The sequence below is a fragment of the Hyperolius riggenbachi genome, chromosome 7, assembly GCF_040937935.1.
Source record: "Hyperolius riggenbachi isolate aHypRig1 chromosome 7, aHypRig1.pri, whole genome shotgun sequence".
Taxonomy (NCBI): domain Eukaryota; kingdom Metazoa; phylum Chordata; class Amphibia; order Anura; family Hyperoliidae; genus Hyperolius; species Hyperolius riggenbachi.
In genome coordinates, this window is record NC_090652.1 from 151,298,565 (window position 1) to 151,314,670 (window position 16,106).

Consider the following 16,106-nt stretch of genomic DNA (forward strand, 5'->3'; position numbering starts at 1 on the left):
CCTTTATAGACTCGGGTTCTGCAGTTAACGTGATGGCCTATGATTTTGCCATTAAATTTGGTTTTCTTTTCTTTTCTGTGGGACGCCAAGTGGTGTTACAGCAATGGATGACTCACCATTGCAGGGGAAACAACCACTTACTCAGACTCCTGTGCTAACATGTCAGCTAGGAGTGTTGCATAAAGAACAAATACAGTTTCTGGTTCTGAAAATGTCCACCTCCACTGTAATTCTTGGTATGCCATGGCTAAAAAAACACTCTCGTCAGATCGACTGGAGTTCCACACAACTCTTGAGTTGGTCCTCCTACTGCCGTCATCATTGTTTGGAGAAAGTCAATATAGGTGTAACATCTGCAACTATGGCGGCTGCGGACACGCAGGGTTTACCCGCAGCCACCTTTGTTCCCTGTTCTCAGGCCTCATCTGTTCCGTCGGCGTCTAGCACACCGGGAACGGTACTGTCTCGGGCTCATAGGGTCGCTGTATAGCGCGCGCGGAGACAGGACCTTTATGCTGGAAGAAGGCGCGTCAGGTGACCTGCCGGTCGGCTGGCGTCAGAGGTTACTCACGCCGCTCGGATTGGCTGATTGGTAGGGGCGCGGCTGTGAGCTCTCCTCGGCTTCTTAAGCCTGAACTGGTCATTGGCAACTTGTCTACTGTTGCGAATACACTCGTGTTAGCGCTCAGACCTTAGACTAGTATCCGGTGTGCTTTGATCTGGGAGGAAACGAGGGATTTCACACAAGACTAGGACCATTGTATATTGTATTACTGATTACCTGTGTATGATTCTGGCTATACTCCGACCTTGCTATTGCTCATCGATTCTGTACTTCTGCCTATCTGACCTTAGTTGCTGAACCTCTGCCTGATAACTCACGATTCTTCTGCCTCACGTTTCTGTACTGTATTCGCTTCTCAGTTGCCAAACCTTGCCTGTCTGACCTCTCTACTCACCAGTGGGCCCTTGCCACTGGTGAGGTGCTCTTTTGATTAAATACCCACCAGCTCCTCTGGTGAGGTTTAGTTTCAGTTATACAGCTCCTGTGACTGATAGTACCTTACCAGCTCCTCTGGTAAGGTCTAGTTAAACTATTCAGTCGCTTGTGCTGATAGTACCTTACCAGCTCCCTTGGTAAGGTTTAGCCAAACTTTGTTGTCACTCCTGTTATTAGTACTTTGTCAGCTCCTCTGGTAAAGACCTATTATTTATATTACTGTGGTTGCAGCTAGTACCCACCAGCTCCTCTGGTGAGGGTTAGCTCTGTTATTGCAAGCTAGTACCCACCAGCTCCCCTGGTGAGGGCTAGCACTGTTATTGCAGCTAGTACCCACCAGCTCCCCTGGTGAGGTCTAGCACTGTTGTTTCAAATAGTACTCACCAGCTTCTCTGGTGAGATCTATCCATTTAATCTACTGTTGCACCAAACACTTTACACCTCTGTTTCTCAGCCGTCTATACTTGCATTATTGGTGATACTGCAGATCACCACATAATCGGGTATAGAGTCTGTATTATTGGTGATTCTGCAGCTCACACAATAATCAGACGTCTGTGTGCTACAGCAATCGTTACAGAACAGCAGACCAGAAATAATATGGAGACACTGTGCAATCAGGTGGATCTGCCGGCTACCACCGTTAAAGGACTTACGAGGCCAAGTACAGTAAAAAAAAAAAAAGTTAGCTACCTGGATCAGCTTGTAAGGCACGGAGGACGCCGTCCGTGCCCTCCGTGCCGTTCCGCCTGGTCCCCGCCGCCGAACAGCCCCCCGAACGGTCCCCGACCGCGCGGCCCGGGTTGGGCTCCCTAGCCTGTACCAAGATGGCCGCCGGAGCTGGCCGCGGCTGCGCAGTCCGCATAGCCGCGAGTGCGGCTGCGCAGCTCTAAGGCCAACCCCCCGATCACGTAACAGTAGCGCAGATCGGGGGGTTGGCCTTAGAGCTGCGCAGCCGCACTCGCAGCTATGCGGGCTGCGCAGCCGCGGCCAGCTCCGGCGGCCATCTTGGTACAGGCTGGGGAGCCCGACCCGGGCCGCGCGGTCGGGGACTGTTCGGGGGGCTGTTCGGCGGCGGGGACCAGGCGGAATGGCACGGAGGGCGCAGACGGCGTCCTCCGTGCTTTACAAGCTGATCCAGGTAGCTAACTTTTTTTATTTTTTTTTACCGTACTTGGCCTCGTAAGTCCTTTAATGAGCTCATCAAAACGGTTAATGTGCAGCAGACCCAGATTGACCAGCTGATTCAAACAGTTAACCGTTTGAAAGACCCTCCCCTCATGTGATAGAACCCAAGATGCCCCCTCCTGAAAAATTTTCGGGGCATCGCTCTGATTTTCGAAATTTTAAACACCGGTGTTTATCATATTTTGAGATACGGCCAGTATCGTCAGGTACAGAACGTCAGGGAGTTACATTAATTAAGACATTATTATCTGGGGATTCGCAGTCCTGGGCTTATAGTCTCCCTCAGGAGCATGAGGCTTTGGCCTCAGTTGACGACTTTTTTAAGGCAATGGCCGTTATATACGATGATCCCAATTTAGCAATGACGTCAGAAAGGAAATTAAAGACCCTCAGGCAGGGGTATATTCCTGTCAAAACTTACGCAGCTGAGTTTAGGAGATGGGCAGTGTCAGCCAGATGGGGGAAGTATGCACTTTTAGATTGCTTTTTATCGGGGTTATCTGATGCAGTTGCCGATTTGATGTTGGGGCACCCCGAACCTAAATCACTGGACGAGGCCATCTCACTGGCTATCAAAATTGATCGGCGAGTTTGCTTTCAAAAGCAAGCTCGGGGTAAAGTACCAGGGAGATTTACTTCTGGTACCTTTTCGGCTCCAGTGTCTTCCTCTCCACCTCATGATGAGCCAATGCAGATTGGGCAAACCAAGCTCACAGAGGTCGAGAAAAACAGTAGACGCAATGAAAAATTATGTCTTTATTGTGCTGAGAAAGGACATATGGTATCTGGTTTTCCCAAGAAGACGGAAAACTCTATCGCCTAGGAGTAGCTGCAGGTACTACCCTAGGCGATCCAGTCTTACCTCTAAACAATAAACGTCTATTACTCCCATGCTCTATCACCTGGGAGGGGCAGGTTCACTCCACCCAGGCTTTTATAGACTTGGGTTCGGCTGTGAATGTTATGGCTTATGATTTTGCTATCAAATTCGGTTTTCCTTTAACTTCTGTGGGACGACAGGTGCAGATTACAGCAGTGGATGATTCCCCATTACTAATTAAGCAGTCCATCACCCAGACTCCTGTATTATTATGCCAACTAGGGGTCTTACATAAGGAACAAATACAGTTTCTGGTACTCAAGATGTCCACCTCTACCGTCATTCTGGGTATGCCGTGGCTTAAAAAACATTCTCCTCAGATTGACTGGAGTTCCAGACAGTTATTGAACTGGTCTCCTTATTGTCATCATCATTGTTTGGAGAAAGTTACCATAGCCGCCACCGAGATTCAAGTGGAGGGGACTTCTGAGTCGTCCTCTGAACCCCCTGAGATAGATACCTGGGTGGATTGGGTACCTACGTTAAGCCCATTCCAACAAGAGGTCCATGAAGGGAAACCAGAGGGGGTTCTATTTGTACCATTGCAGTTCAGATTTAAGATTCTTCATGCCTTCCATACCCATAAAAATGCCGGTCACCCAGGGACTGCTCGCACCCAGGAGTTGTTGGATCGTTGTGTCTGGTGGCCCTCCATAGTGTCAGATTGTAAGGAATTTGTCGGTAATTGCTCTGTATGTGCTAGGAGTAAGTCGTCAAGACGGGCTCCTGTGGGTACCTTACAGTCACTTCCGGTGCCTGAGCAGCCATGGACCCGTGTGTCCATGGACTTTGTGGGCGAACTGCCTAGATCAGAAGGTAAAACAGTCATATGGGTGGTAGTCGATAGGTTCAGCAAGATGGCCCATTTTATTCCCTTGGACGGACTCCCCACTGCACAGGAGCTGGCAGAGCTCTTTATCCATCACATTTTCAGACTGCATGGAATTCCGGAAAATGTGGTGTCAGATAGGGGAGTCCAGTTTGTGTCCAGGTTTTGGAGGGCCTTCTGTCATCATATGAATCTATCGGTTTCCTCCGGCTACCACCCACAAACTAACGGGCAGACCGAAAGGGTCAACCAGTCTTTAGAGCAGTTCCTTAGATGTTACATAGCTGATGCTCAGATGGATTGGGTCAAATTCTTGCCTTTTGCAGAATTTGCCCATAAAAATTTGAAATGTAATTCCTCGGGATTCTCCCCTTTTCAGGTGGTAATGGGGAGATCACCAAAATTCTCTCCTCCGCCGGTGGTGTCAGACTCATCACCTTTCCCGGCCTTGGAGGACTGGCAAGGGACATTAAAGGAGATCTGGGGGAAAGTCAAAGGGAACTTAAAAAAGGCTTTTGCTACCCAGAAAAGACAGGCATATAAGAAACGCTATGGAATGGAATTTTGTTCCAGGAGATTTAGTGTGTGTTTCTACTCGACATTTGGCCTTAAAGCAACCTTCTGCTAAACTGGGTCCCAAATTTATAGGGCCATACCCTGTGTCCAAAAGGGTCAACAAGGTTACCTATGTTGTCTCGCTCCCACCCAGTTTCAGGGGTGGTACGTTTCATGTGTCCCTCTTGAAATATGCTGTGCATGTGGATCCCTCCCCCCCCCCCCCCTGTGGTGATTGATGAAGAACCAGAGTACGAGATAGAGCAGATCTTGGATTCTCGGGTGGTGCGTAACTCCATACAGTACCTAGTCCACTGGAAACGGTATAGTGCAGAGGAGAGGTCTTGGGTACCTGCTTGTCACATGCATGCAGAAGAAGAAGGCGCGTCAGCTGACCTGCCGGTCGGCTGACGTCAGGGGTGACTCACGCCGCTCGGATTGACTGATTGGTAGGGGCGCGGCTGTGAGCTCTCCTCAGCTTCTTAAGCTTTCACTGGTCATTGGCAACTTGTCTGCTGTTAGCGCTCAGACCTTAGACTAGTATCCGGTGTGCTTTGATCTGGGAGGAAACCAGGGATTTCACACAAGACTAGGACTATTGTATATTGTATTACTGATTACCTGTGTATGATTCTGGCTATACTCTGACCTTGCTATTGCTCATCGATTCTGTACTTCTGCCTATCTGACCTTAGTTGTTGAACCTCTGCCTGATAACTCACTATTCTTCTGCCTCACGTTTCTGTACTGTATTTGCCTCTCAGTTGCCAAACCTTGCCTGTCTGACCTCTCTACTCACCAGTGGGCCCTTGCCACTGGTGAGGTGCTCTTTTGATTAAATACCCACCAGCTCCTACTGTAACATCCGCAGTAATGGCGGCTGTGGACATGCAGGGTGTTTCCGCAGCCGCCTTGCCTTCCTGTTCAGGGACATCGCCCGTGCCTCTGGCGTCTAGTACGCCGAGGACGGGTCTGTGGTTTGCACATAGAGTTGCCGTATCGCGCGGGCGGGTGCGCGCGGAGACAGGACCTTTATGCAGGGAGGAGGCGCATCAGCTGACCGGCAGGTCGGCTGACGTCAGAGGAGACGCACGGCCCTCCGGATTGGCTGATTGTTGTGGGCGCGGCCATGGGGTCTCCTCTGCTTCATAAGCCTTCTCTGTTCACTCGCAACTTGTCTGCTGTTGCGAATACTTATGTGCTAGCGCTCAGACCTTAGATAGTATCCGGTGTGCTTTGATCTGGGAGGAAACCAGGGATTTCACACAAGACTAGGATTATTGTATACTGTTATTGATATTCTGTGTATGACTCTTGCTACCCTCTGACTCTGCTCTTGCTTATCGTTCCTGTACATCTGACTCTGTTGCTGAACCCTGCCTGATATCTTACTATTCTCTTGTCTGTTGATTCTGTACTGTGCCTGCTCGCTCGTTACTGATCATAGCCTGTCTGACCTCTCTACTCACCAGTGAGCCCTTGTCACTGGTGAGGTGCTCTCCTGATAGTACCCACCAGCTCCTCTGGTGAGGTTAAGCCAAACTACCAGTTACTGTGTTCTAATAGTACCCACCAGCTCCTCTGGTGAGGTTAACCCTCTGGGGGATAATCCCGAGTTGAGCTCGGGGTAAGCCGCCACAGAGGATTTCTCAGGCCCTGGGGGGCCGATTTGCATAATTTTTTTTTTGTTGCACGCAGCTAGCACTTTGCTAGCTGCGTGTATATACCGATCGCCGCCGCTCCGCGCTGATTCCCCTCTACCCGCCGTGCCGTGCCGCTCCCCCCCCCAAGACCCCGTGCGCAGCCTGGCCAATCAGTGCCAGGCAGCGCTGAGGGGTGGATCGGGACTCCCTCTGACGTCACGACGTCATTGACGTCGATGACGTCATCCCGATCGTTGCCATGGCGACGGGGGAAGCCAAACAGGAAATCCCGTTCTGAACGGGATTTCCTGTTTGCTTTGATTGCCGGAGGCAATCGGAGGGGGTGGGGGGATGCCGCTGCACAGTGGCTATCATGTAGCGAGCCCAGGGCTCGCTACACGATTTAAAAAAATTTTTTTTAAAAAAAATAATGCTGCGCCACCTCCTGGGCGATATAATTGTATCCCCCAGGAGGTTAAGTCAAACTAATCAGTTACTGTGTTCTAACAGTACCCACCAGCTCCTCTGGTGAGGTCTAGCTAAACTATTCTGTTACTGTTGCACCAAGCACTACATACTTTGTTGGTTACCAGCTATACTTGTATTATTGGTGATACTGCAGATCACCACATAATCAGGTATAACGTCTGTATTATTGGTGATTCTGCAGATCACACATAATCAGAGATCTGTGTTGCTACACCGATCTTTACAGACGCAGAAGAAACTGCATTTTAATAGTATGTGTTTCGTAAACGCTGGTAGTGTTGCATATTATGCAGGATGGCTGCTAAAACGCACATCATGAAAATCTATGGTAACGCATATGCATTGTGTTTTTCATGTGTTTTTTAATGTGTTTTTAATTAAAAAATAAAGATCTCTGATATGTTTCTGCTTCCTGTTGTCTTCCTAGTGATTTGCATAAATAAAAAAGAAAACGCATACAAAATGCATATGCGCTTTACATTAGCAAACTGCAAACACATGAAAACCCATCTGCGTAAAAAAACTCAAACGCAAAAAACCCCAAAAATGCGGTAAAACACAGTAGAAAATCGCAAACGCACCATACAAAAACGCTACTTTTTCCCGCTATGTCATATGTGAACCCAGCCTGAGCTCTACTGCTTGCCTGTGAGTCAGACACTGGCCCACTACTGGCTGGAAAGTGTACTGGTTAAGGGCTCTGCCTCAGACACAGGAGACCAGGGTTGGAATCTTGGCTCTTCTTGTTCAGTAAGCCAGCACCTATTCAGTAAGGAAACCTTGGGCTAGACTCCCTAACACTGCTACTGCCTTCTGAGTGCACACTAGTGACTGCAGCTCAAGCACTTTAAGTCCGCCAGGAAAAAAGCACAATATAAATTTGGCTTGTCTTGGATCACTGGGAAGAAAATGTTTTTGCTAAGGATTCATTTTCAGAACTACAACAACACAAACACAAATTTAGGAACGGCACTATGTCCTGATAAACCCCAGGCAATGGTTGCAAACACTTGCCATCCAATAGCATGCACTTTTTAAAAAATCCTGTATTGATTTGCAGAATGACTGTCCTCAACCTTACTAGTGCTATAATAAATTAAACCCATACTAACCACTATGTGATGGCAGTCACCGCAGCAAATAAATGTTTTTGTGAATTCAGGACAGCTTGCAATTATCAACAGAATGAGCCATGGCTGCACCACATGTGGATGCAATCAAACAATCACAAATAAAATATTGGGAAGGTATAATATGTGAAGCAGGTGGCTTTGGCGCACACCGCTCAGTGCTGAAACTAGGTGCTCCATAGCAGTAATGTTATACTGCATAGGGTGCGTAAGGGTAATTTGGGGTTCCAGCAATTGCCTAACCTCGAAATATGGTACAACTCCTTATAAGTTGTGACAACTCAGAGGGGGAATAGTACTTTACGCTGTCAGGGATCTGAGCGGCAGTAGGGTGAGCTGTCAGTCGGCTCACCCTGCACTCAGCTCGTCAGCGGCATACATATACATACGCTTAATATGACCCAGTTGCGAACTGCAAACTTTCACCACCTCGTAAATGACAGTTTTTAATAAATCAGTTGAGGTTTGCCAGTCCTCTTATGCTCAAGTCATCAGTAATGATGGTGACTTGTTACTATGATGGATAGTTACTATCCAGCTAGAATCAAGCCCCTTGTTTTTTTTTACATTGACACCATCTAGAATTTGTACTGCATCTGTTCAATGAGACGTCACTCCTTCAGGCAACAAGTGCAACAAGTTTCCCTTTTTTCAGTCTTCCTCCAAATCTTTGTGGATGTGTCATCTTTTATCACCACCAAACCAAAAACTTTTTTTTATTTTATAAAACAAATAGTAAATGAAACAGTATATGCAACCAGCGCAGGCTCTGGAGGAAAGCTCTGTCATCCTCAGCAATGCGTATGGCATGTCACATTTTGGAACAAATACAACACAAAGCTATTACTATAGTAGAACATCTCCCTAGTCTGACTGGTGAAACATAAAAACACATTTTCTTTCGAGCATGCTAGAGAACTTAGCTCATCAATCATAAGGAGCAATGTGTGTGAAATCAAGAAAGGAAACTCGTCCTGTAAGACTCCACAAGCCAAGCAGTCGATGGGCTCTTCACGGTTAGACATGTGGCGTTCTGGAAACAAATGCCTTCAGCTTCGGTGACAGCAGTAGCAGCTTTTCAAGGATATCAGTGTTTGGTAAATGCTGCAATACATTCTTCGCTTAAAAAACATTTAAAGGTCTTGAAATAATACAAATATTTGCTACACATTCCTAGCAACAGACTTTACAAGTAAATTCTTGGGGGGCCTGTCTGCGCCCCGCGCCTTCCCTTCCCCCTCTCCTCTACTTTTGGAGTTTGTTGCTCCCAAGACATGCATACATGCATAATTCACAATAGATTAAGTACCTTTGGGGGGCAACATACAAGGTCCCCCCTGGACCTTGGCCAAGTCTCTGCATTTCTCTGACCCCCCTCCTTGGGGGGCAGTTATGGTGCTTCTGGGCAGTGCACATGCTTTGACGGTGTCAGCGCTGCTTCCATTCCTTGAGGGCACAAGGAGGCTTACATGTGGTGCCCCTTTTGCGATGCAATCGATTTTGCGTGGCCCAACTCCTGCAAGGAACAGCAGTGAGTTAGTTTTAGACTCTGCATATTTTGGCAGGCAGATGCTTTCAGCAAATGCTATGCCATTTTACATTAGTCAATAGACAATTAGGCAGCCTGTGTAAAGCCAGGTGAACCTTGTCAGAGCACACATCTTTCTTTTCCAGCTTGCAGACTTTACAAGTAATACAAAGGTAATTTATTGATTTACATATTTATGTAGAGCCTGCCTCTATTCTTCACCATGTATCCTGTCCTGTCAAAAGGCAAAAACATTTTCTTCAATCATACGTAGCCTTGCCCAACATAATCTTTAAAACCTGCTAAGTGCTCAACAAGTGTTCTGATTGCTGTGGTCCTGGAACTTGTCACTCTGACTTATACTGACTACAAGATCCAAGAAACTTTAAAGGATACCTGACCCAAGGAAATGCTACCTATGGAAAGCACAGAGGTATGTTCATACTGGATCCACATACCTCTGAGTTTTGCGTTCCCCATAATCCCTCCTTTAAATATCTGGAATATATATATATATATATATATATATATATATATATATATATATATATATATATATATATATATATATATATATATATATATATATATATATATATATATATATATATATATATATATATATATATATATATATATATGTATATATATATATTTTTTTTTTTTTTTACTAAGGTCAAATTTTCAGACATGAAAAGACAGGCTTACTGTGATGTTCTCATCTATCATCACGCTCCTATTTCCTCCTTTTAAGGGGAGTGAATGGGTAGGAAGGAATGGGAGAGTGATAGGAGGGAACACAGCCGCAGGCCTGCCTCTTCCTGTGTGAAAATTTGACTTTAGCTAAATGTCAAAATTTTCAAGGAATGAATACAATGACCAGAGGGAATGAGAAGAGGAACAAGCAACATACAAGGTGTGTGAATCAAGCATGAATATGCGTTTGTGCTTTCCTTAGGTAGCTTTGCCTCTGGTCATGTGAGCTTTCTGATCATTTGACAGTTGTTTAAAAATGTTTAGTATTTATCAAACATCTACATGTGTGCTACAAATCCCCCTATGCATTAATGCATGCCTTTTTCCATGCATTGTGTGTACAATTTTATGTGTTTGTTTTTCTGCCTGCTATCAATTACATGTACATCAAACTATTTGTTTTCCTTAAAATAATATAGCATGCTGTGCTATTTAAACCACAATGATGCAGAATAGAAAATGCAAAATGTGAAAGCTACAAGGGGTTCCTAGTGGAAAACTGCATGCAATGTGTTTATTAATATCCATGCACTTGCCTAAACATGATGTGCAAATATGTATAGTGTGAGATACTCTTTAAAGGGTTGTGTCGGATAACTTAGTGCTTTGTAATGCTGAGCTGACTGTTACTAAGGTTGGTCCACTCATAGGCCCTAATTCAATTCATGTTTTTCTCCTAAATTTTCTCCTGACACATCACACTTTATCAATAAAATGTTTTTTAAGCTACCAGCAAGCAAGAAAATAGTCAGAATAATTTAAAATATACTTTTACACCTACCTTTTGGTAGCAGAGTGCTGAAAAGTTGTTGTAAAAAAAAGATCAAAAATGAATTCCTAATAGAAAACTTTGGAGAAGAAGTGAATTGAATAAGGGCCATAGTTACATACAGCAGCTTCCTGACTTGAGGATGATCTCATAATAGGGCCACGGGTGAAAAGTAGCATTATTTTTCATGATGATTGCTGTATTTATAAATTGGCAGTCACACTAGTTACCACCTTATTGATTAAAAAAGGATTTTCTACTTTCACAGCGAGCAGCAACATGGGCTACAACAGAGTTTTATTTATTTATTAAAAACAAAACAAAAAATGTATTTACCAGATTGCTGCAGATAATCACTTTAATAAAAGGAGCACGTGGCCTCAATGAAAAAGCAAAGGCCATGCACTACTACTTTTTTGGTCATATGTAAAGGTCATGGCTGGCGATTCACTTTTTGATTGGCACTGGAGTTAACAATTGTATGTGAAATAAAAAAAGAAAGCACTCCACAAGAACAATCTAAAGTCACATTTTCAAACAGAAAGTGTTACATACTTGGGCAGCACGGTGGTGTAGTTGTTAGCGCTCTCTTGCCTTGCAGCGCTGGATCCCTGGTTTAAATCCCAGCCAGGGCACTTTCTGCACAGAGTTTGTATGTTCTCCCCATGTCTGCGGGCACTCCAGTTTCCACCCACATTCCAAAACCATACAGGTAAGTTAATTTGCTTCCCCTTACGATACATACACTACACGATATAGACATAAGACCTATGGTAGGGATTCGATTGTCAGCCCCTCTGAGGGACAGTTAAATGACAAGACAATAATACTCTGTACAGTTCTGTGGAAAATGTTGACACTATATAAATACTAAATAATAATAATACTTCCTTCTTTTCAAAGCGAAAAGGAGGAAGTATCGGAGTCACCCGAAATGCGCTGTGAAGCACAAGAGGTGTTCGAATTTGCAACATAATTCCCAATTCACACCGAACACTCATTGATATGAATGAATTCTATTTTAGACCATTTACTTACAATCTGAATGTACAGTTTAAAATGGCTTACATAAATAATGATGTCCTAAAATTGATACAGACATGGAAAACACAGATTAGGTTTTATGTGAGTTTCCCACTAGCCATCATAGTACCTCTTACAGTGTAATGTTCTTTAGGCCCATGAGGGAGTTAATAACAATTGTGACCGCAGATTACATTAGCAGGATCCTACTGAGAAGGGCAATTATGAAAATATTGTACAGGCTAATTGTACAGTAAGTGAGGATAGTTTGTCTCATTATCTGTACAACGAACACTGAACTGCGGTCTGTGTATGACTAATATGTGGATTCTCAGGCAGAGCAATTACTGTGATGCAAGATTTAATGTTTGTCAATAGAATTTAATAATTATCACAATAAGTCAAATGAACAGAGGAACGAGGATAAATATTTATCAAGTTCTTATGCTTTGGTTTTTCGAGGTTAGAGTGTAAAGCCAAAAATTATATATTGTCGAGTAGAGGTCACAAACCTTGGGCAGCTAATGAGCCACTGTCAAATATAACAAGTTACAGAGATTTATGCTACTGTGAACAGAATAGTACACTATAAAACTAAGATAATAATAGCAATAAATATTTAATGAAAATATTTAACCAGGCAGTGGATGTTTGCTTGAATTGGTATACTAGGCTTTAAAAGCAACAAATGTTCAGACAGACAAATACAAAGAGTTTTTTTTTTGACATATCTTTACTTTTCCCAAATCTGATATAACACAGTGTGGCAGATCAACCATTTTAAATGATGTACACAAATTCTTGTTGTTGTTTTTTTAACAGAAGTTGCACTGAGGACACTGGGATGTAAACAGACCCAACAATGCAGAAGTTGTTATGGTCTTGTCTATTAAAGTGCTTTACACTGTTTACAAAGATTCACCAAGATTTGGTAATGTACAGAGTTTCAATGAGATTATCTGTGTACTTTACAGAGCTTCACTAAGATTCAGTACTCTGTAGAGTATCAAATCTCATTGAATATCTATAGAGATTCTCTGAAATGTGGTACTCTATTTTGATGCAACCGTTGCTTGTGCCTTCTCAGTACTATTTGATATACAGTATAAAATGTGTTAGCAAAAATAGTTAAGGTAGTACAGGCAAGTCCCATCATTCATTTGCATAAGATAAATAATTATAGAAGTTTCCATTGACTTCATTAGGAATAAATTATTTATATTATGTAGGATCTATTGTTTAAATTATGCAAAAGTTAGTTACACAACCTAGAGCACAACCTTGGCATAAACTGAAAATTCCATGTACTGATATTTGTGTTGAAACCAAAGAATGCAAATGTTCTTTGATTTTCATTAGGACATGTTTGGTTAATTCATGTGATGTATCATCTACACAAGCTCCTTCTGAAACATAACCTGGAATTAGTTGAAAATCCCACAACAATGGAAGGGAGAAGAGAAAAATGGGTTACCCTGTAAAGAGTTTATATATTAGATTATGCTAGCCATATTTCTGTTTTATCATTATGATACCACAATACTGTCTTTGATTATATGTTATAGTAGCATATGTGTGCACTACATATGAGTTCCTCCTTTGTGAGGTTTTGAACACAAGTAGGAAGCCAAGACATAGGTTGTTGTCTGTGTGGTTACTAAAACATATTTCCAGTGTCAGTTTGTAATAATTTGTATATTGCGTGCTATGTGTATATTACATGCTATATTTCAGAAAGATTTATGATTTTCTGTCTCAATATTTTTCACTGTATACATCATCCATACACAAACATGGCACTATAACATACCATAAGTGACAGCAGCCTTTTCAGGAGGAAAAAAAAGGGAACTTTTAACATAACACAACATATTTAATGAATAGAATAATAAATAAATTTAGATCAGTTTAACCGATAGTCCAATAACAGTGGCTAACTGATAGATTGTGTAATTTCAGCCAACAGCCTAGGTGTGCATCTAGCTCTAAAAGTCTAGATTTAGCTTCTGTGCATCCCATATTGGCTCTTCAAAAAGGTGAGAAAAAGAGTGTCTAGAGGTACGTGTAAGGTTTAGGATTTTATATATATTTTTACTAGAGAATATACCTTGGACACTGTACTTTTTTTTTTTTTTACTTTGTTCAACTTCTGTTTTCATTGTTGTGCAGTGTTACCGCCAAAGATCCGGTCAGCATCACCTAAAAGATGGATTCAAAAAAAGTTACAAGATCTGTTTGAGAAGAGATAGATAACTGCACAGTGGACTGCTGCTAATACCAATTTAAACTTTTTTTAAAAATAATGTGCTATGTTTTATACAAAGGAGCTAGCTTTATTATGTAGTGCTGACCAGATCTTTGGGTATTTCATGAGACCTGCCCAAGTGGTACTGAGGGAGAGCTATGGTCGTAGCACACTGCTATTGTACAACAGTACAATAGCAGTGTGCTACGACCATAGCTCTCCCTCAGTATGTTGTACCCTCATAGCCGCATGCATGAAATAGAGGCGTGAGGAAAAATTGGAGCAGGGTGAAGTCTATATAAGTCTAAATGATAAATACCATTGTGAGTAGGGTGCCAAATGAAAACAAAAACATATTTACAGTGGTAATGACGATAATAAAACATTGGTAAATGTTACCAATATTTTACTATGACTAAACCTAAGCCTATTCTGACACAGAACCCTCCCCCCTCTGATGCCTAACCTAAACCCCCCCTTCCTGATGTCTAACCCTAACCCCTCCTTCCTAATGCCTAACCTTTTAACCCCCTTCCTGGTGCCTAACCATTAAAACCTCCTTCCTGATGCCTAACCATTAAAACCTCCTTCCTGATGCCTAACCTTAATCACTTCAGGACAAGAGCAATTTTCACATATCAACACTGCTACCATTCATTTGCCAATAACTTTATTACTCCTTATCACAGCTAAATGATCTATATATTGGGGTTTTTTTTTTTCAGGACAAACTAGGCTTTTAGTGTGTGAACATTTTGTTTAGTAAATACCGTATTTTCGTATTTTCTCTGCATTTTAAAGTGAAATTAAGGTAAAAAAATAAAAAAAATACACTATTTCTCCATTTACATCCATTATAGTCTTACAATAAACAGTGCTAAGTATAAGTTAAACCTACACATTTTATTTGCTTATCCATCCTTGTTATTACAACATTTGGATTATGTTCCTAGCACAATTTATGGTGACAATATTGTATTTGGAAATAAAGGTTTTTTGCTATCTTATTGTACACCATTGATGATTACGAAACCTTATTTGCAAAAATAACAGTAATATACCCTCACTGTATACATATTTAAAAAGCCAACTAAGGTAACAATATATGTTTTTTTCTCTCATATTCTGTCACTTTGTTTTCATTTTACAAATATTTTATTTTGGTACAGAATAAGCGAAAACTGAATTGCTTTTGATTCAGTTTGTGACTAAAAAGAATACACAAGACATGGGCCTCAACCCTTAAACTTTATTCTACAACTTATCAGGGTTAAAATGTTACCACATATGTCTCTTGTAGTTTTGCTAAGACTTTCCCAAGTTTGATCATAATTTTGAAAATTACTTTTTTTTATGTTGAATTTAGTTTATCCCTACCTATTTTTTATGTGACGTGTGTTAAAGCTTTAAGACACACCAAAATGTATTCTACAACTCGTCACGATTAAAATGATACCACATGTGCCTCATTTAGTAACAAACTGGTGGTGCACTCTCCACAACTACACTGGACGTGTATATCCGTCCAGATAGGCTTAAGTGGTTAACCCTCCCCCCCCCGCCTGAAGATTAACCTTAAAACACCCCCTTCCTAATGCTTAACCTTAATAACCTAACCCCCCTTCCTTAATGCCTACTCTAATAATAATAATAATAATAATAATACATGGGTGCTGGTTCATCAAGTAATTTACCACTTGGGGGTAGCATGATTATCACGTATAGTAATATACTTTTGCTTACCATTAAGTTGAGCAGTCCTGTGCTAAGAACATATCCTGTAAGGCATCAATGGTTAAGCCCTTCTGTGCAGGCTCATACATTTCATCCTGCAGGTGTGCAGTGGAGGAGCAGTAGCACCGCCAGCAAGGAAATACATGCTATGTTACAGTGTATCTCCAATTCGCCTCCCTCTGCCCCCCATGTCTCCTTACGGATAACAGATGAGCGGCAAGTGCACCTGGTGGCGCCGTAGTGTGGCAGCCTCAGCTCTTTGCTTTCAGATATTTCCCCCCTTCCTTTCAGAACCTGTTTGAGCCAAAACAAATTCCGGGTACAAGCCCCCCTTTGT

The 16,106-nt window shown here is 42.6% G+C and overlaps 1 long non-coding RNA gene across 1 annotated transcript in view; it reads right to left on the bottom strand.

The window, feature by feature from the left end:
- LOC137525692 (uncharacterized) overlaps window positions 1-13,689 on the bottom strand; it is a 41,295-nt gene extending 27,606 nt beyond the window's left edge. The window contains exons 1-2 of the long non-coding RNA XR_011022974.1: window positions 13,601-13,689; window positions 9,024-9,230 (exon numbers count right to left, since the gene is read on the bottom strand). This is a non-coding gene — a long non-coding RNA (uncharacterized lncRNA). The remainder of the gene's footprint in view (window positions 1-9,023; window positions 9,231-13,600) is intronic.
- Window positions 13,690-16,106: the final 2,417 nt, after the last annotated feature.